This window comes from Convolutriloba macropyga, chromosome 2 (genome assembly GCF_964194025.1).
Source record: "Convolutriloba macropyga chromosome 2, txConMacr16.3, whole genome shotgun sequence".
Taxonomy (NCBI): domain Eukaryota; kingdom Metazoa; phylum Xenacoelomorpha; order Acoela; family Convolutidae; genus Convolutriloba; species Convolutriloba macropyga.
The window spans coordinates 37,208,171-37,228,808 of NC_134469.1; the positions used below are offsets into that span (position 1 = coordinate 37,208,171).

Below are 20,638 nucleotides of genomic sequence, written 5' to 3' on the forward strand. Positions count from 1 at the left end.
GATCCACCATCTGGTCACCCAACTTCAGTTTCTCGTGCACATAGAACTGCACTGTTGTCAATCGTCGCGACTTCTCGTGTGCTGAAACAGATATCGGCACTATTTCAGTCTTGACGTATTCCGATCCGTGGATTCCTGCTACTGACAAGGACGCTTTTCTACCTTGCAGTTGCAGGGTAGATATGATTGACTTGTCTACAAATGAGATTGAAGATCCTGTATCACACATCGCCAGCACGTTCAAGCTGTGGTTTCCGTTGACGAGCTTAATTCGCACTAAAGGTAGTCCTCCTTGTGTGATGTTAGTCGCTAATTCCGTTGTAGCATTTGAGACATTTTTTGTAGTCTCCTTCTTTGAGAAGTCACTGTGCAAGAGTTTGTTGTGTCGTCGTCCACAGTTGGGCACACTGCAAGTTCTACTTCTGCAATCTCTTGACCGATGACCATTGAACAATTGAAACACAGTCTGAGCTTCTGAACTTGCTCTCGTCGTTCATTCAGTTTCATTGATTTGAATTTCTCACAATTCCAGATCGCGTGCTGTCCATCTTTGAATGGACATTCCAAAGTCTTTGGTTTTGTAGAATCTTCAGCATTTGATGCGAATGTACTTGTTTTTGGTTTTTCCCGACTTTGAAACTTAGAGCTTGTCTGAGCTAACAAGTCCTCATGTATAAAAGCTGTTGATTCTAACCAGTCTTTGAAGACTATCAAGTTTGCTGCCAGAAGTTGGTGATCCTGTAGGTGACGTAGCCACTGCTCCTTAGGCTGAGGTTAAAGTTTTCTGGTAGCTGAACTCAGGACTCCCTCCGACTCCAGGTCAGGTTGAAACCCAAGCCTGGTCAAAACGTTTACTGTTTGTCACTACGTTTGCAAATCGAACAATGCTACTGGAGTCATCGTGTCTAACTGGGGGATGAGTGTATATCTTCTTCAGTTGAGCTTCGACTATGACTCTCGGTCTGCCAAACCTTTTGCAGAGAACATCCCAGGTTTGGTAATATGACTGAGCTGAAGCCCAATCCAGATATTGCTGTTTTAGCTTGACCCGTGAGGCTGGTCTTCAGATACTGCATCTTTTCAGAATCACTTAGCTTCTTCTGATGAACAATTACATCGAAGAGTTCACACCACTCAGGCCACTCTAGAGGATCTCCTGAAAACTCTGTTAACTTGAGTTTTGGTAATCCTCGTGGGCCATCACTCGGAACTTGCTGATAAATAATTTGCGGGGTGGGTTGGCTCAACGTCGTTTGGTTACGACTCTCCATGGATCTGTTGCAAGAGTTGTGTTTGGGACTTTGGCTTCTCTGCTTGTTTTGTGTTGTTGACGTTCCTTGCTGTTGAAACGTCGTCCTGGACAAATGCACTGGGGGATCTGTCACCCTAATTGATTTAGGGATTTCTGATCTCTTTAGAAAGCTTGGTTCCTGTCGTGCGGGTGAGAATATTTCTACAACCGGTTGGAACAGCGTGGTAGTTTTCGGGTATGCACTGAACCGTTTGTCACTTCTGTCCTGTGTGACATTCTTAAGAGGTTCGACCACAACGTTTGGTGATAGTGGCCGGCTAGGACCGGACCGCTCGGCTACTGACTTGAGCCAGTCCTGCGATATTGCTGGCTTTCGACTGGATCCGACACTTTCGAGGTCACCTGATTCTGATCCAGATGCTCTTGAGCTTCCCTTAGTCAGCTCCAGTTTTAGAACTCTTTGGTATTCGTCAGCCTCCGCCTTATTTCTCTCATTTTCTAGCTCTTGCTCATGCTGCCGCAGGCGCAATTCGTCTTCTTGTTGTTGCAGTTGTAAACGTAACTCTTGTTCTTGTAGTTGATGTTGTAAGTGTTAGCGTAATTCCTCTTGCCGTCGACGCAATTCTATTTCCTCACGTTCCTTCTCTAGCTGACTTTCACGCTCTCGCAGCCGTTGATCGGCTTCCCTTTTAGCTCTCATGTTTTCGAGCTCTAAGTGGTCAATCTCGCGCTTCCTTGATGAACGTGAGTTGGCAATACTGGGTTCTTTTCTACTTCGGCGTGTTTCAGAATGCCAAGAGGAGACTTCAACGTTCTCTTCGACATTTTCTGTCACTGCATTTCCTGTGTCAACTACAGTCTCGTTTGGGCCAGTATCACCTGCCGATGTGGTTGAGACCAACGATGTTTGATTTCCACTCTCTGCGGTTTGCTGGTACTTTTTAAGTAGATCTGTATAGTAATTCCTGTTGTTGCTGATCACCATAAACCATCCACCTCGTACGTCAGGCTTCACAAGTTGAATAGCTTCTGCAGAGTTTATATCAAGGGTAGACAGCAGCTCCTCCAATTTGTTATACAAAGTTTGTTTGAGGGAGTCACTTAGATTTTCCTTTTGAAAAAACTCTTCTTCCAGTTTGGACATTTCTCTATAAAATGACGTGAATTTTTGTTCTAGTTTGACAAGTCGGATCGCGTCTTTACAATTAATGACTTCAGTGCGACACTCTTCAAATTTTTTTAGGTTGTGGTACCTTCTCGACGAGCCATTGCAGTACGTTTTTCCTTTCGCCCAGTGTCGGCGTCGAAATATTTCGGCTTCAGTAATTGCCTCTGTTGCTGTCTGCTTTCTTCCAGTTCATCATATGTCTCAAAGAAGCATCGATATACTCTTTCAGCTGTCACTGTTTTATTCTGGGCTAGTTGCGCTTTTATATCAGCGTCATGCCGGTCAAACGTCTTCAGCAATTCGATTTGCTCCTTTTCTAGCTTCTTGAGTTGGCCTGACATCTTGTAGTCAATCGTTTTCCAATGTCTAACGGGGCTCTTTCCAGGAATCGTAAGGATTTTTTCTGGTCCACCAAATTGAATCGATTCGTCTCTGTTTGTGTCTTTGTTGTTTGGATCACTGTTATCCAGATTACTGCTCTCCGGGTCACTGTTGTCCGGGTATATGTTCAGGTTGTCGATGTTGTCCGGGTCGGCGGACCAAATGTTGCGGCTGCTCAAGAATCTCAGCGGAACCCAATCTTCACGGCCTGGTTCTCGAGTTTTACGCCGGTCTGGTTCTTCACTCGGTTGCAGTCGACTAACACTCGCGTAGTAACTATTAGTCGCTCAGTTGTAATAAAGGACTGTAGCTTTAATTTTTTGTGATTGAAGTTAAGAAAATCCTTAGTGATAATCTATGTCCAATCTCGTGCTGAAGGTTGTAAGGCTTCAGCCCAAAGCTAGTACTGTTGCTAACTTTGTGTTAAGAAAGCTCAACTAACTTATAACGCGCGAGATCTTAAGATCTAGCAAAACTTAGATCAAAGACTAATTTTGATGAAGAATCAAATTATAATCGATCTGAGAGCCAACTGCTCTTCGTAACAGTTTCTAATGGTTCTAAATACAATATGGTTGCACTATTCAAACAATTGGGTTAGAGTAAATGATCCGCTAAATATCATTTATAACATCACTGTCACTGATCTCTGATTGGTTAATCGAATAAAGTGATTTAAGTCAATGTTTACATAGTAAATGTCAAATTACCGCACTATTTGCTTTCGTTGACACCAGCACTGATGGTAAGTACGTAACACTGGATGCCTCACATGTATGATAAATGACCTTTAATGAACACCTAAGGGATCATAGAATTAAAGGGATCATAGAATTAACAATTCAAGAAATTTAACAATAAATGAAGAAATATCCAAAAAAGCACTTTTTGCACCATATAAGTGCTAATAGCCACACTTGTAGGTATGATGCAATAATGTTCGTTGGCTCCATGGATAGCTTAGGGGTTACCCTAACCGTGTGCTTAAACCTTGGGTTGCTCAGGTTTTCCCTTCCCAAAATCCTTTGTTGACCTTTTTTAGTTTTGGCAAAATTTTCAGTTTTTGAGTTTTGATTTCATTTTGGTTGGTCTGATGGCTCATGTTTCTGTTCTTTAGTGGCGCCAACAAATAGTTTGAGCAATATTGTCGAAACATTTTTCATTTAAGAAACAAAATACTGAACTATAATCGGCAAACGTCGGGCCATTTGGTTTACAACGGTTGGCTTCTAGAGGACCAAGAGGAGGGGGTTCAAGCCAGGGGGAGGAGCAGGTAAACGAAAAAGGTTGTGGTGTGGTGGCTCGATTTGCCAGGTAGAGGAGTTGGGTAACTAGCGGGGGGGGGGTGAACTCGTGCTGTTCACACCACGAAAGTCTAAAAACTGCTCAACACCTAACAGAACTGCTCATCCCCTAATACCGCCTGGGCTTTACTGTTTATCTTGTTTTTGAGCACTTCTCCCCGAACCCTTTTTGTACACACCTTTTTTGTTGGTTGTTTTTAATATCTTACATTTCAAACCACATTAATTTAAATTAGGCACATCTATGTCAAGTTTGACAACGCGAGCAGCTTCATATTTTACTAAAATTTAGAACTTTACGGAGTCTCTGAAGTTACTGAGAAATTAATAACTTGTTGAACTGCAAAAATTTATTATGGCTTTTTCTTAGTCAGGCATCTATAAAACTTCGAACCTAATTACAACTGAAAAAAGAAGACGCTATGCATGATATTCTTCGTTTTTGAGATGCTTTTCTGTTGCACAAAAACAAAATCGAAGATATTTAGCTAAATTTTGGAACTTGCGAGCAGCCAAAAATTTTAACCTCTTGAATTTAACTGTAGTCAAAAAGTTATTACAATTTTTGAACACCTACAAGTAGAAAAAACCATTGCAGCCCGTTGCCAGCTATGAGTTTGAAGGCTTACGAGGTAGGTATCCAAAAGCAATTTAGATTGTAATACAATTTTGGAAGTGCTCGATGCTTTTCGATTTGTAGTCTTTTCATATATTCTTATAGGGCGCTGTTTTTTTTTAAAAAAACTGCTAAAAAAAGGAGCCAAGGTAAAGGCCTGAACCTCCGAGTGATGAAGGAATCAAGAATGGTTCACCAACACTGCCCTTTTTGATATGACACTTGCACTTTCGACCCTAAATATTAACAGCAGGCCAAAATTACTATGTTTTAAAAACAAAGGTACTGTTAAAGTCCAATGTTCGCAAAGAGAAGTCCACTTTCTAATACAAAAGTCAATGTTCATAAACAAATGTCAAAAGTTCAAGTCATGAAAATACATTCCTCACACAAAAACCTTTGTAGAATACCATTAGTTCTCTTCGAGTCGTAAAAATAAACAGCTCAAACTATGACGCGTTAGTCCGCAAAAAATGGAATATTTTAATATCTCTCACTATAACGTGGCTTTCAAATTTGTTGAGCATTCTGGTAAAATTTTCTATTTTGAAAGCAGTGAGGATGAGATTTGCGCATAACATTCAAGATATTATGCGAAAGTTTTCGAAAACATATTGCACCAGTGGATTCTAAGTGATTTTCAGGATATAAAAGAAACATTCCATACCCACGGTCGAAGAAGAAAACTTATCACCATTTCCTAGTTCAGGGCAATTAGAACTCCATAAAACCTGAGAAATTATGATGTAATACCATAAAAGGACACCAGTCATTAATCATTTGTCATATTTCTTAACCAATAACAAATACTCTAGGTTTACTTTCAATTGCTATCTATTGGTCAAGCAAAAAATTGCAATATTAGAAGACCGCAAGACTAAAATAAATGCGGCAATTTTGTTTGACCGGAATTTAAGATAGAAACGATGAGTACCGGAAACTTTGCCAGAAAACATAACTAACTCCCGCAACAATTAGTTTCCCATAAATTTAGCACCTTTCTCCGAATTCTTTTACGCACCGTTTTTGGTTGGTCGTTTTTAACAATATCTGTTACAATTTTTAGTAAAATAAATGTAATTAAGCACATCTACGTCAAGTTTGACAACGCGAGCAGTTTCATATTTTACTAAAACTTAGAACTTTGAAGAGTCTCTAAAGTTACTGAGAAATTGATAACTTGTTGAACTGAAAAAAAATCCTATTATGGCTTTTTCTTAGTCAAGCATCTAAAATTTTCGAACCTAATTATAACTGAAAAAAGAAGACGCTATGCATGATATTCTTCGTTTTTGAGATGCTTTTCTGTTGTACAAAAAAGAATTCGAGGATATTTAGCTAAACTTTGGAACTTGCGAGCAGCCAAAAATTTTAACCTCTTGAATTTAACTCTAGTCAAAAAGTTATTACAAATTTTTGAACACCTACAAGTAGGAAAAAGTATTGCAGCCCGTTGCCAGCTATGAGTTCGAAGGTTTACGAGGTAGGCATCCAAAAGCAATTTAGATTGTAATAAAATTTAGGAAGTGCTCGATGCTTTCCGATTTGTAGTTCTTTCACATATTCTTATGTTAGACGGCGCTGGTTTTATAAAAAAAACTGCAAAAAAAGAGGAGCAAAGGTAAAGGCCTGAACCTCCTAGCGATGAAGGAACCGAGAATGCTTCACCATCAATGCCTTTTTCAATATGATACTTGCACTTTCGACCTTAAATATTACCAGCAGATCAAAATTACTATGTTTTAAAAACTAAGGTACTGTTAAAGTCCAATGTTCGCAAAGGGAAGTCAACGTTCTAATACAAAAGTCAATGTTCAAAAACAAATGTCAAAAGTTCAAGTCATGACAAAACATTCCTCACCTAAAAACCTTTGTAGAATACCATTAGTTCTCTTCGAGTCCTAAAAAAACAGCTCAAATGATGACGCGTTAGTCCGCAAAAAATGGAATGTTTCAATATCTCTCACTACACAGCGAACTTAAAATTGTTGAGCATTCTGGTAAAATTTTCTATTCTGAAAGCAATGAAGATGAGCTTTGCGCACATCATTGAAAATAATATGCGAAAATTTTAGAAAACATACTGCACCAGGGGATTCTAAGTCCTTTTCAGGATATAAAAGAAACATTCCATACCCACGTTCGAAGATGAAAACATATCACCATTTCTTAGTTCTGGACAGTTAGAACTACATAAAACCTGAGAAATTATGGTGTGATACCATAAAAGGACCCCAGTCATTAATCAGTTGTCATATTTTTCAACCAATAATAAATACTCTAAAGTTTACTTTCAATTGTTATCTATTGGTCAAGCAAAAAAATTGCATTATTAGAAGACCGCAAGACTAAAATAAATGCGGCAAATTTTGTGTGACCGCAATTTAAGATAGAAACGATGAGTACCAGAAACTTTCCCAGAAAACATAACTACCTCCCGCAACAATTAGTTTCGCATAAAGTGAGCACCTTTCTCCGAATTCTTTTACGCACCGTTTTTGGTTGGTCGTTTTTAACGATATCCGTTACAATTTTTAGTAAAATTAATTGTAATTAAGCACATCTACGTCAAGATTGACAACGCACGCAGTTTCATGTTTTACTAAAATTTCGAACGTTAAAGAGTCTCTGAAGTTACAGAAATTAATAAATTGTTGAACTGAAAAAAAATCCTATTATGGCTTTTTCTTAGTCAAGCATCTATAAAACTTCGAAACTGATTATAACTAAAAAAAGAAGACGCTATGCATGATATTCTTCGTTTGTGAGATGCTTTTCTGTTGTACCAAAAAGAATTCGAAGATATTTAGCTAAATTTTGGAACTTGCGAGCAGCCAAAAAATTTAACCTCTAGAATTTAACTGTAGTCAAAAAGTTATTACAAATTTTCGAACGTCAAGTAGGGAAAACTATTGCAGCCCGTTGCCAGCTATGAGTTTGAAGGTTTACGAGGTAGGCATCCAAAAGCAATTTAGAATGTAATACAATTTAGGAATTGCTCGATGCTTTCCGATTTGTAGTCCTTTCACATAGTCTTATGTTATACGACGCTGGTTTTATAAAAAAAAACTGCTAAAAGAGGAGCCAAGGTAAAAGCCTGAACCTCCGAGTGATGAAGGAACCAAGAATGGTTCACCAATACTGCCTTTTTCAATATGACACTTGCACTTTCGACCTTAACAATTACCAGCAGATCAGAATTACTATGTTTTAAAAACTAAGGTACTGTTAAAGTCCAATGTTCGCAAAGGGAAGTCAACGTTCTAATACAAAAGTCAATGTTCAAAAACAAATGTCAAAAATTCAAGTAATGAAAATACATTCCTCACCTAAAAACCTTTGTAGAATACCATTAGTTCTGATCGAGTCCTAAAAATAAACAGCTCAAATGATGACGCGTTAGTCCGCAAAAAATGGAATGTTTCAATATCTCTCACTACACCGCGGCTTTCAAAATTGTTGAGCATTCTGGTAAAATTTTCTATTCTGAAAGCAGTGAAGATGAGCTTTGCGCACATCATTGAAAATAATATGCGAAAATTTTAGAAAACATACTGCACCAGGGGATTCTAAGTCCTTTTCAGGATATAAAAGAAACATTCCATACCCACGGTAGAAGATGAAAACAAATCACCATTTCTGGGAAGTTAGAACTACATAAAACCTGAGAAATTATGGTGTGATACCATAAAAGGACCCCATTCATTAATCATTTGTCATATTTTTCAACCAATAATAAATACTCTAAAGTTTACTTTCAATTGTTATCTATTGGTCAAGCAAAAAAATTGCATTATTAGAAGACCGCAAGACTAAAATAAATGCGGCAAATTTTGTTTGACCGCAATTTAAGATAGAAACGATGAGTACCAGAAACTTTCCCAGAAAACATAACTAACTCCCGCAACAATTAGTTTCCCATAAATTTAGCACCTTTCTCCGAATTCTTTTACGCACCGTTTTTGGTTGGTCGTTTTTAACAATATCTGTTACAATTTTTACTAAATTAATTTAAATTCAGCACATCTATGTTAAATTTGACCAAAAGAGCACAGCCTTTTATGTTTTACTAAAATTTAAAACTTTGCAAATTCCTCAAAGTTTGTGAAACAATTGTAACTTGTTGAACTGAAAAAACCCTGCAGTGGCGTTTTGATACAGTCAAGCATCTATAAAATTTCTAACTGACTTCTATAACTTAAAAAAACATGCTATGTATGATATTCTTAACGCCGAAGGCAACCTGACAGCAAATTGTTGTCAATTGATATCATGGAAGCGCATGTGAAGCAGCAGGTGCTAAGTCATGTATCATTTGAATGTTTTGCTAAACTTCTCACCTGAACATAGCAGCTATATATAACCTTGTTCATGTTACAACTTCAACCATGGCCACCCGAGGCACCTAGTGACCTGACCGACATATGCAAGTCTAGAAGGGGTTAAAATTTTTTATCCAATTTAATTTACTGAAATAAATGGTAAACATAGTCGACTACCACCGGAAAATTGCTCTTGAATGACATGCGAGGGCTTGGCCTTAGTTGCAGCTAGATAAAGCACATAAGTTGGCCTCAGAAAGCAGGAATAAAAGCGAGAAAATATTAAGCAATAAAGAGTTTTCTTCATCAGGTACTACTGAACTGTACACTTGAAAAGTAATTAATCTCGAAAAGATCTGCTCAGAGACCACCCATTCGGGCTTCACCAGTTTAACCCGTGTTCATTTTACGTAGCGCAAGTGAGCGAAAGTATGTTCTCGCTAAAACATCAAAACGGTCAAACAAAAATTTTGCATAAGTTAAGACACACTCACAAGAATTACTCAACACTTTGTTCGAATTCAATAAAAATACAGCAAGATCGGTCTCCGTGTTTTAAAATTAGTGATTTTGAATTTCTGATAACGGTAAGTGATTTCTGTTTTCTGATTTCAACTAAAGTATAACTGAAACCACTAAGTTGTCAATATTTGGGCTGATTTTAATTACGAGAATAGGTTTCAAGTTTTAAATCTCGCTTTAAACTCCTCTTGATTTTCCAAAACCTCAACATATTTTAATCTCCACTTATCTCCTACAGCTTAATCTGTCCCCTGCCCCTGTCGAATAGACAAAACAGTCCCAGAAAAAACTGCCATGAATAGGAAACTATTCCCAGACAAAACAGTCCGAGACAAAATAGTCAGAGCTAAATATTGAGTAAATAATATTCACACCAATTAACAAAGAAACCCCCAATTTATTCATATCATTCAAATATTTAACTGATTACATAGTTTTTGCCAAACAATGAAATTTGAAACAAATTTCACGTTCAATCCTACTTCATATCAATTAAAAACAAAGCATTCAGTAGCTGAACTCGGTGTCAGGACAATTTACCCAATTTCATTTTACTCAATGCCATTATACCCAATGCCATCTTACCCAACCTGCCATTTTACCCAATGCCAACTTACCCAATTTACCCTATTGATAAATTAACCAGAACGACCATCTAGCCGACTATAAAATAAATGGCCCGTGGGACTTGATATGAAACTATCACAACCAAACATGGGATTAGCCGACTATATAATTAAATGGCCTGTGGCACATGATATGAAACTATCACAACCGAACATGGGATTATAATGTCCACTAATATTAAAAATCGTCCTTGAAATAGCGACTGCTAATTTGTAATCGGATAATTGGACGAAAAGATCGAAGAGCATTGGGTAAGTTGGTATTGGGTAAATTCGCATTGGGTAAAATGGCAGGTTGGGTAAAATGTCGTAGGGTAAAATGGCATTGGGTAAAATGGCATTGGGTAAATTGTCATGTAACCCTTAACCCATAGATTATGTTTGTTACTTGTTTTTGGTTAGTTTTACAATTGTTTTGATATTTATTCGGGATTATTTTGCTTTAATTGAACTATTTTGTCTCGGAATGTCTTGTCTGGAAATATTTTTGCAATTTGGAACTGTTTTGTCCCGACATGCTGCCCCTAATTCACAACAATAACAGCACTATTGATGGTTTCGAGGAGTCACTTTTGCGCTACACGCTTTTAGATTGTTTTCTGTTTCCAATCTCGTGTATTTGCTTTATCTGCCTTGCGCAGCCTTGGATCAAACATTTTAATTACACACGACTTGGAATCATTTTTGGAATAGTATGGTTTTTTCTGCAGTCAAAAAACTATAACCGACTAGCATTGGATGAAATGCCCATACACAACTAGGTTTTAGCAGCTAGCTGATTTGGGTCGTTTTAACCTTTTCAGTAAGATCCAGTTAAAAGTTCTGAGGAGGTTGCAGAGGGACTTAACGCCCTAGTACTTCACTAGTTTATACTAATTTTGAGGAAGAAACGTGATATTACTCGAGCAAAAAATACATCAAGCGGACAATTGCTTAAAACGATTAACAGGATTCCAATAAAATCTAAAAACTGCGTTAGAATTCGATCACGGCCCTCCTACGCACCTGAAAATGCAAACGTGATGTACAATGATTCAATCTACAGTCTTCGACTTGGGTAGAAATATTAGTAAGTTTAACTTACCAATTAATCAGACAGGAGCAAATCGATTCAAGTCACTAAATTGATATAAATGATCTTCAAGAAATGGTGCAGCGAATCAATACTCGGTTCAAACTGACGATTCTAGATAATTAAAATTAGAGTCAGATGATTTGATGTAAAATCTTCACAGCCTGCATTGAATGATTATGATACCACCGGAAGTGCAACTGAATTCTTGGAAAACTGCAAGTGCATTCTATATACGGTATCCCATGCGACTGATTTCCAGGAAATTTGCAGAAGCAGACCATAATGGGTAAGCCGTGCGACCCCCAAGATAAATATTGGTGCTAAGATTTGCACTGATGATGGGTATATATACAGCTGATTTTTAAGTCTCAACTTTAAATCTAAACTTTACTGTAAAGTATCATTTTGTTATTCTCTCAATTCTATGTAATTAGTTACAGATGCTTTTATTCCGCTTCCGAAAATCCATAATCCAACAGGTTATGGCCCGAGCAGTTCGGTTTTCTAAGGCATACACTTAATTTCCAAAACAAATTTGTTTTTGAAAGTCATAATTCTTCTCTGCGCAGTGCCTTTTCTTTTCACAACTCTTTTGCCTGCTCACTCTACGATGGGTCAAGACAGTGAAGTATCTGACCTACATAGGAAAAGCACAGAATGTTCCAATCTGGAACACAATTGTGCCAATAATGCAGATGAAGGGGCTCTAAAAGGCACCACTGGGGACAGAGGAGCAACCCAATGAGCCTGCGCCGCTGGCCAATGGGGCAAAAAAATGAAGAACCACAAGGAGCCGAAGAAAGCACATGAGAAGGAAATTGCTGACATCGAGGAGAAAATAAACAACATTTGGTGCCATCACCAGTATACGAAGTTTGTGTTTGTGGACACGCTTAAGGCAGACAGTGAAGCACTGAGACAAGAAACTGAGACAAATACAGAGCAGTTTCCCACAGAGCATTTCAAGGCGTACTGCTTAGACGCAGCCATTTTATAGAAGATTACAACACAGACGCCACAACAGAGCGGGTTAGCTGAAAGGTGCAACAGCACATTGCTGGAGTGGGCAAGACGTTTTCTCATTGACTCAGGGTTTCTCGCGACAATAAGGGAAGCAGCAATTCTCCACGCAGCGAGGAGCAGAAACTTGGTTGTAACACGAGGAGCAGATAGGTGCCCAGCAGAGTTGATGCGAGGTATAATACCTAAGCTTTCAATTAGTAAACTATCTAATTTTGGTGGCACAGACTTCATGAGGAAGATAGGAATTTCAGCGAACTTGAACCCAAGGCACTGGAAGGAAAGTTTGTGTCACACTGAGGGAGACAATGGATACCTCACCCCATTCAGAGCAACTGGAGTCTGAGCAACTGGAGCTCTGGCATCCATATGATGCTTATTGAGACGATGACAACAGAGAACGGGCACATCTATTGCAATAAAAGAGAAGAGGTGAAACGCAGATAGCTTGAACACTCAAGAAAGGACACTGGGACTGTATTAGATGTTGAAGAAGCATGTCTCAGATATCGAGAAAGCAGCAATAGAGGAAGAATCTACTGCAACAAGAGTTCCAGAGACTCAGTCAATAGAGGTGACGCAGACGACTTTTCACAGTTAGACAGTTGGTTTCAATGACGATGCAGTGGAGCAAGCGGACAGCACAGCGCAATCGAGGGACACGAGCAAGGAAAGTTCCGCAATTTTTTGGAGATGTCAGAACTCATCTTGCTGTTACTGAGGGTGACTATGTAGAACCCAAAAATTGTTACCAAGCCATTCAAGGTGATGATTCGAAACAGTGGTAACGAAGGACGAGGTCAAGGCACTCCAAAACTAGGTTTGTGACCTAGTGAGACCACCCACAGATAGTGAAGTCATACAGTGAAAATGGGTCTACAGAGAATTTGTGACCCAGTGGTCAAGTCGACAAAGACAAAGCACGTTATGTGGCGAAAGGCTTCAAACAAAAAAAAGGACTGGACTATTTTGACTTCTTTGCTTACCTGTAAGCCGAGACTTTCAGAATTTTGCGTCCAAAAGAGGAAGAAATGTATCAGGAACAACCACAGGAGCTTGTGGAATGAGGATCAGATGGAGAAGTTAGTACGCCGACTGAAAAAATCAATTTATGGTTTGAAAGAGGCTGCTAAAAAATGGTACAAAGAGTTGGCGAACTCCTACTGAGACAGGGTTTACCAGAAGCAGGAACGCTCATTGCTTACTCGAGAGAGCACAGACAGATAGTCACACCTTCATTTTGGTCTGGGTTGACGATATCATAGTAGCATCAAAGAGCATGGCAGTGATCTCCGATGTCAAGAAAGCACTCGAAGCAACATTTCACATGGAAGACAGAGGGAGACTACACTGGTTTCTGGGTCTAAGAATCTAACGCAAACAAGGCAAAAACTTAGTCGACCAAGAACTCTACATAGGAACAATTCTTGAGCGGTTTCAAATCGATCAATGCAAACCCTCAAGGACTCCAGCTGACTTTAACTTGAAACTTCAGACAGCACAGAACGGACACGAAGTGATTCAGAAGTTTTACAGAAGTCTGGTAGATTCTCTTCTTTATTAGGCCAAGCAGACCGGGCCAGATTGCAGTTAACATTCTGTCTAGACACATAGATGCACCTACCAATCAACACTCGCTATGCAGAAAACGATTTCTACAATTTCTTGAAGGCTCAAAAGGTTTAAAACTCATTTATTTGAAAGATAGTTGTCATTTAGCGGAGAGAGGTGATACAGACCGGACTGCTGATTAACGACACAAAACCGACGACGGGCTTCTACTTCAAGTTGAAGGGACTTGGTGCAGCACTCAGCAGGGGCGTCAAGAAGCAGGTCAAAGTTGCTCTTTCTTCATCGGAATCAGAATATCTGGGTATGGCAGCCGCAGTTCAAGAAGCACTGCACTTGAAGCAACTTCCAGAGGATTTTGGCATCCAACAGAAGCATCCAATAGCAATTGCAGAGGACAACCAGAGTTGTATTAGGCTTTGCCAAAACTCACTCAAGCACAAGAGAGCATACACATCGACAAAAATTTACTTCATTCGGGACAAGACGGAAATAGAAACAAATTCAGTTCACTACGTTCCTACTCACAAAATGTCAGCGAATATCTTCACGAAATGTTTACCCCTATCGAAGGTGGCGAAGATGGAACTATTCAGAACAGTTTTGATGGGAGCAGACTCTACGCAATCAGCTCAAATCTGAGTGGGGTGCTAGAGGTTCAATTCAAACTGTAGTCTGTAACTTAGTTAGAAATATTAGAAAGTTTAAAGCACCAATTAATCAGACAGGATGGTTTTGAGAAAGGGTGCTGTGGATCAATACTCGGTTCAAACTGACGATTCTAGATATTTATTAATAGAGTCAGATTACTTGATGTAAATTCTTCACAGCCTGTATCATTCAATATGATACCACCGGAAGTGTGAATGAACTCTTGAAAAAGTGCAACTGCATTCCACATACGGTATCCTTTGCGTCTGATTTCCAGGAAACTTGCAGAAGCAAAACACAATGGGTAAACCGTGCGACTCCCAACATAAATATTGGTGCTAAGATTTGCACTGATGATGGGTATATAAACAGCTGATTTTTGATTCCTCTTCCCTTCCCAAATCGAAACTATGACCTATTATTCGATCTCTCCTCTAAATCTAAACTCTACTGTAAAGTATCACTTTGTTATCCTGTCAATTCTATGTAATTAGTTACAGACGCTAATATTCTGCTTCCGAAAACCCATAACCCAACAGGTTATGGCCCGAGCATTTCAGTTTTCTAAGTCATACACTTAATTTCCAAAACAAATTTGTTTTTGAAAGTCATAATCCTTTTCTGCGTAGCGCCTTTTCTTTTCACAACTCTTTTGCCTGCTCACTCTACGATGGGACAACAGAAAGAAGCTGCTGACCTATATTAGGAAAGGCACAGAACGTTCCAATCTGGAGCACAAGATGTGCGACAAAAAATGCAGACGAAAGGGCTCTACAAGGCACTGCTGGGGACAGAGGAATGAGAAAAAGAACCAAAAGCAGCTAAAGACAGCATATGAGGAAGTTGCTGACATCAAGGAGAAAAGAAAACGTTTGGTGTCATCTAGCATTGACTCTAGATGCAAAAAACCCTCAGGTTGATGAGACATGACTGTGTGAGAGATGACGGCAATCAACTCAAGTCTGAGTGGGGGTATTACAAGTTCGATTCAAACTATAGTCTGAAAATTAGTAAGAAATATTAGTTTTAACTTACAAATTAATGAGACAGGAGCAAATCGATTAAAGTCACTAAATTGATATAAATGATCTTCAAGAAATGGTGCTGTGGATCAAAATTTGGTTCAAACCAACAATTCTAGATATTTATTATTAGAGTCAGATTATTTGATGTAAATTTTTCACAGCCTCTATTGAATGATCGATACCACCGGAAGTGTGAATGAATTCTTGGAAAAGTGCAACTGCATTCTAAATACGGTATCCCTTGCGTCTGAATTCTAGCAAACTTGCAGAAACAAAACATAATAGGTAAACCGTGCGACCCCGAACATAAATATTGGTGCCAGGATTTGCAATGATGATCGGTTTATATACAGCTGCTTTTCGAGTCCTCTTTCGTTCCCAAATCGAAACTATGACCTATTATTCCGATCTCTCCTCTAAATATAAACTCTAGTGTAAAGTATCATTTTGTTATCCTCTCAATTCTATGTAATTAGTACAGACGCTAATGTTCCGCTTCCAAAAATCCATAACCCAACAGGTTATGGCCCGAGCATTTCAGTTTTCTAAGGCATACACTTAATTTCCAAAACAAAATTGTTTTTGAAAGTCATAATTCTTTTCTGCGTAGTGCCTTTTCTCTTCACAACTCTTTTGCCTGCTCACTCTACGATGGGTCAAGACAGTGAAGTATCTGACCTACATAGGAAAAGCACAGAACGTTCCAATCTGGAACACAAGAATTGTGCCAATAATGCAGATGAAGGGGCTCTAAAAGGCACCACTGGGGACAGAGGAGCAACCCAATGAGCCTGCGCCGCTGGCCAATGGGGCAAAAAAATGAAGAACCACAAGGAGCCGAAGAAAGCACATGAGAAGGAAATTGCTGACATCGAGGAGAAAATAAACAACATTTGGTGCCATCACCAGTATACGAAGTTTGTGTTTGTGGACACGCTTAAGGCAGACAGTGAAGCACTGAGACAAGAAACTGAGACAAATACAGAGCAGTTTCCCACAGAGCATTTCAAGGCGTACTGCTTAGACGCAGCCATTTTATAGAAGATTACAACACAGACGCCACAACAGAGCGGGTTAGCTGAAAGGTGCAACAGCACATTGCTGGAGTGGGCAAGACATTTTCTCATTGACTCAGGGTTTCTCGCGACAATAAGGGAAGCAGCAATTCTCCACAATTCCCCAAACCGACGACGGGCTTCTACTTCAAGTTGAAGGGACTTGGTGCAGCACTCAGCAGGGGCGTCAAGAAGCAGGTCAAAGTTGCTCTTTCTTCATCGGAATCAGAATATCTGGGTATGGCAGCCGCAGTTCAAGAAGCACTGCACTTGAAGCAACTTCCAGAGGATTTTGGCATCCAACAGAAGCATCCAATAGCAATTGCAGAGGACAACCAGAGTTGTATTAGGCTTTGCCAAAACTCACTCAAGCACAAGAGAGCATACACATCGACAAAAATTTACTTCATTCGGGACAAGACGGAAATAGACACAATTTCAATTCACTGCGTTCCTACTCACAAAATGTCAGCAAATATTTTCACGAAAAGTTTACCCCTATCGAAAGTGGCGAAGATGGAACTTTTCAGAACAGTTTTGATGGGAGCAGACTCTACGCAATCAGCTCAAGTCTGAGTGGGGGTGCTAGAATTTCAATTCAAACTCTAGTCTGAAACTTTGTTAGAAATATTAGAAAGTTTAAAGCACCAATTGATCAGACAGGATGGTGCTGTGAAATGGTGCTGTGGATCAATACTCGGTTCAAACTGACGATTCTAGATATTTATTATTAGAGTCAGATTACTTGATGTAAATTCTTCACAGCCTGTATCATTCAATATGATACCACCGGAAGTGTGAATGAACTCTTGAAAAAGTGCAACTGCATTCTATATACGGTATCCTTTGCGTCTGATTTCTAGGAAACTTGCAGAAGCAAAACATAATGGGTAAAGCGTGCGACTCCCAACATAAATATTGGTGCTAAGATTTGCACTGATGATGGGTATATAAACAGCTGATTTTTGAGTCCTCTTCCGTTCCCAAATCGAAACTATGACCTATTACCCGATCTCTCCTCTAAATCTAAACTCTACTGTAAAGTATCACTTTGTTATCCTCTCAATTCTATGTAATTAGTTACAGACGCTAATATTCTGCTTCCGAAAACCCATAACCCAACAGGTTACTGCCCGAGCATTTCAGTTTTCTAAGTCATACACTTAATTTCCAAAACAAATTTGTTTTTGAAAGTCATAATCCCTTTCTGCGTAGCGCGTTTTCTTTTCACAACTCTTTTGCCTGCTCACTCTACGGTGGGGGTCAACAGACAGAAGCTGCTGACCTATATTAGGAAAGGCACAGAACGTTCCAATCTGGAGCACAAGATGTGTGCCAACAATGCAGACGAAAGGGCTCTAGACTGCTGGGGACAGAGGAGCAACCCAATGAGTTTTCCCAATGGGGCAAGTAATGAGAAAAAGAACCAAACGGAGCTAAAGAAAGCATATGAGGAAGTTGCTGACATCAAGGCGAAAAGAAACAACGTTTGGTGCCATCTAGCATTGACTCTAGATGCAAAAAACCCTCAGGTTGATGAGACATGACTGTGTGAGAGATGAAGGCAATCAGCTCAAGTCTGAGTGGGGGTATTAGAAGTTCAATTCAAACTATATTCTGAAAATTAGTAAGAAATATTAGGTTTAACGTACAAATTAATGAGACAGAGCAAATCGATTAAAGTCACTAAATTGATATAAATGATCTTCACGAAATGGTGCTGTGGATCAATACTCGGTTCAAACCAACAATTCTAGATATTTATTATTAGAGTAAGATTATTTGATGTAAATTCTTCACAGCCTGTATTGAATTATTATGATACCACCGGAAGTGTGAATGAATTCTTGGAAAAGAGCAACTGCATTCTATATACGGTATCCCTTGCGTCTGAATTCTAGCAAACTTGCAGAAGCAAAACATAATAGGTAAACCGTGCGACCCCAACATAAATATTGGTGCTAGGATTTGCAATGATGATCGGTATATATACAGCTGCTTTTCGAGTCCTCTTTCGTTCCCAAATCGAAACTATGACCTATTATTCCGATCTCTCTTCTAAATATAAACTCTACTGTAAAGAATCATTTTGTTATCCTCTCAATTCTATGTAATTAGTACAGACGCTAATATTCCGCTTCCGAAAATCCATAACCCAACAGGTTATGGCCCGAGCATTTCAGTTTTCTAAGGCATACACTTAATTTCCAAAACAAAACTGTTTTTGAAAGTCATAATTCTTTTCTGCGTAGTGCCTTTTCTCTTCACAACTCTTTTGCCTGCTCACTCTACGATGGGTCAAGACAGTGAAGTATCTGACCTACATAGGAAAAGCACAGAACGTTCCAATCTGGAGCACAAGATGTGTGCCAACAATGCAGACGAAAGGGCTCTAGACTGCTGGGGACAGAGGAGCAACCCAATGAGTTTTCCCAATGGGGCAAGTAATGAGAAAAAGAACCAAACGGAGCTAAAGAAAGCATATGAGGAAGTTGCTGACATCAAGGCGAAAAGAAACAACGTTTGGTGCCATCTAGCATTGACTCTAGATGCAAAAAACCCTCAGGTTGATGAGACATGACTGTGTGAGAGATGAAGGCAATCAGCTCAAGTCTGAGTGGGGGTATTAGAAGTTCAATTCAAACTATATTCTGAAAATTAGTAAGAAATATTAGGTTTAACGTACAAATTAATGAGACAGAGCAAATCGATTAAAGTCACTAAATTGATATAAATGATCTTCACGAAATGGTGCTGTGGATCAATACTCGGTTCAAACCAACAATTCTAGATATTTATTATTAGAGTAAGATTATTTGATGTAAATTCTTCACAGCCTGTATTGAATTATTATGATACCACCGGAAGTGTGAATGAATTCTTGGAAAAGAGCAACTGCATTCTATATACGGTATCCCTTGCGTCTGAATTCTAGCAAACTTGCAGAAGCAAAACATAATAGGTAAACCGTGCGACCCCAACATAAATATTGGTGCTAGGATTTGCAATGATGATCGGTATATATACAGCTGCTTTTCGAGTCCTCTTTCGTTCCCAAATCGAAACTATGACCTATTATTCCGATCTCTCTTCTAAATATAAACTCTACTGTAAAGAATCATTTTGTTATCCTCTCAATTCTATGTAATTAGTACAGACGCTAATATTCCGCTTCCGAAAATCCATAACCCAACAGGTTATGGCCCGAGCATTTCAGTTTTCTAAGGCATACACTTAATTTCCAAAACAAAACTGTTTTTGAAAGTCATAATTCTTTTCTGCGTAGTGCCTTTTCTCTTCACAACTCTTTTGCCTGCTCACTCTACGATGGGTCAAGACAGTGAAGTATCTGACCTACATAGGAAAAGCACAGAACGTTCCAATCTGGAACACAAGAATTGTGCCAATAATGCAGATGAAGGGGCTCTAAAAGGCACTACTGGGGACAGAGGAGCAACCCAATGAGCCTGTGCCGCTGGCCAATGGGGCAAGCAATGAGAAAAAGAACCACAAGGAGCTAAAGAAAGCATATGAGAAGGAGGTTGCTGAAATCAAGGAGAAAAGAAACAACGTTTGGAGCCATCTAGCACTGACTCTAGATGCAACAACTCTCAAGTTGATGAGACATGACTGTGTGAGAGATGAAGGCAATCAGCTCAAGTCTGAGAGGGGGTATTAGAAGTTCGATTCAAACTATAGTATGAAACTTAGTTAGAAATATTAGAAGGTTTAACGTACCAATTAATCAGACAGGAGCAAATCAATTCAAGTCACTAAATTGATATAAATGATCTTCATGAAATGGTGCGGTGAATCAATACTCGTTTCAAACTGACTGTTCTAGATAAGACTGTTATTAATAGAGTCAGATTATTTGATGAAAATTCTTCTCAGCCTGTATTGAATGACGACGATACCACCGGAAGTGCGAAAGAATTCTTGGAAAAGTGCAAGTGCATTCTATATATGGTATTTCTAGAAATTTTGCAGAAGCAAACTATATTGGGTATCCCCTGCGACCCCCATTATGAATTAATTCTAGTTAGTTAAAA

The 20,638-nt window shown here is 39.1% G+C and overlaps 1 protein-coding gene across 1 annotated transcript in view; it reads right to left on the bottom strand.

The window, feature by feature from the left end:
* LOC142358645 (uncharacterized) overlaps positions 1–20,638 on the bottom strand; it is a 111,817-nt gene that overhangs the window by 76,184 nt on the left and 14,995 nt on the right. The window lies entirely within an intron of this gene.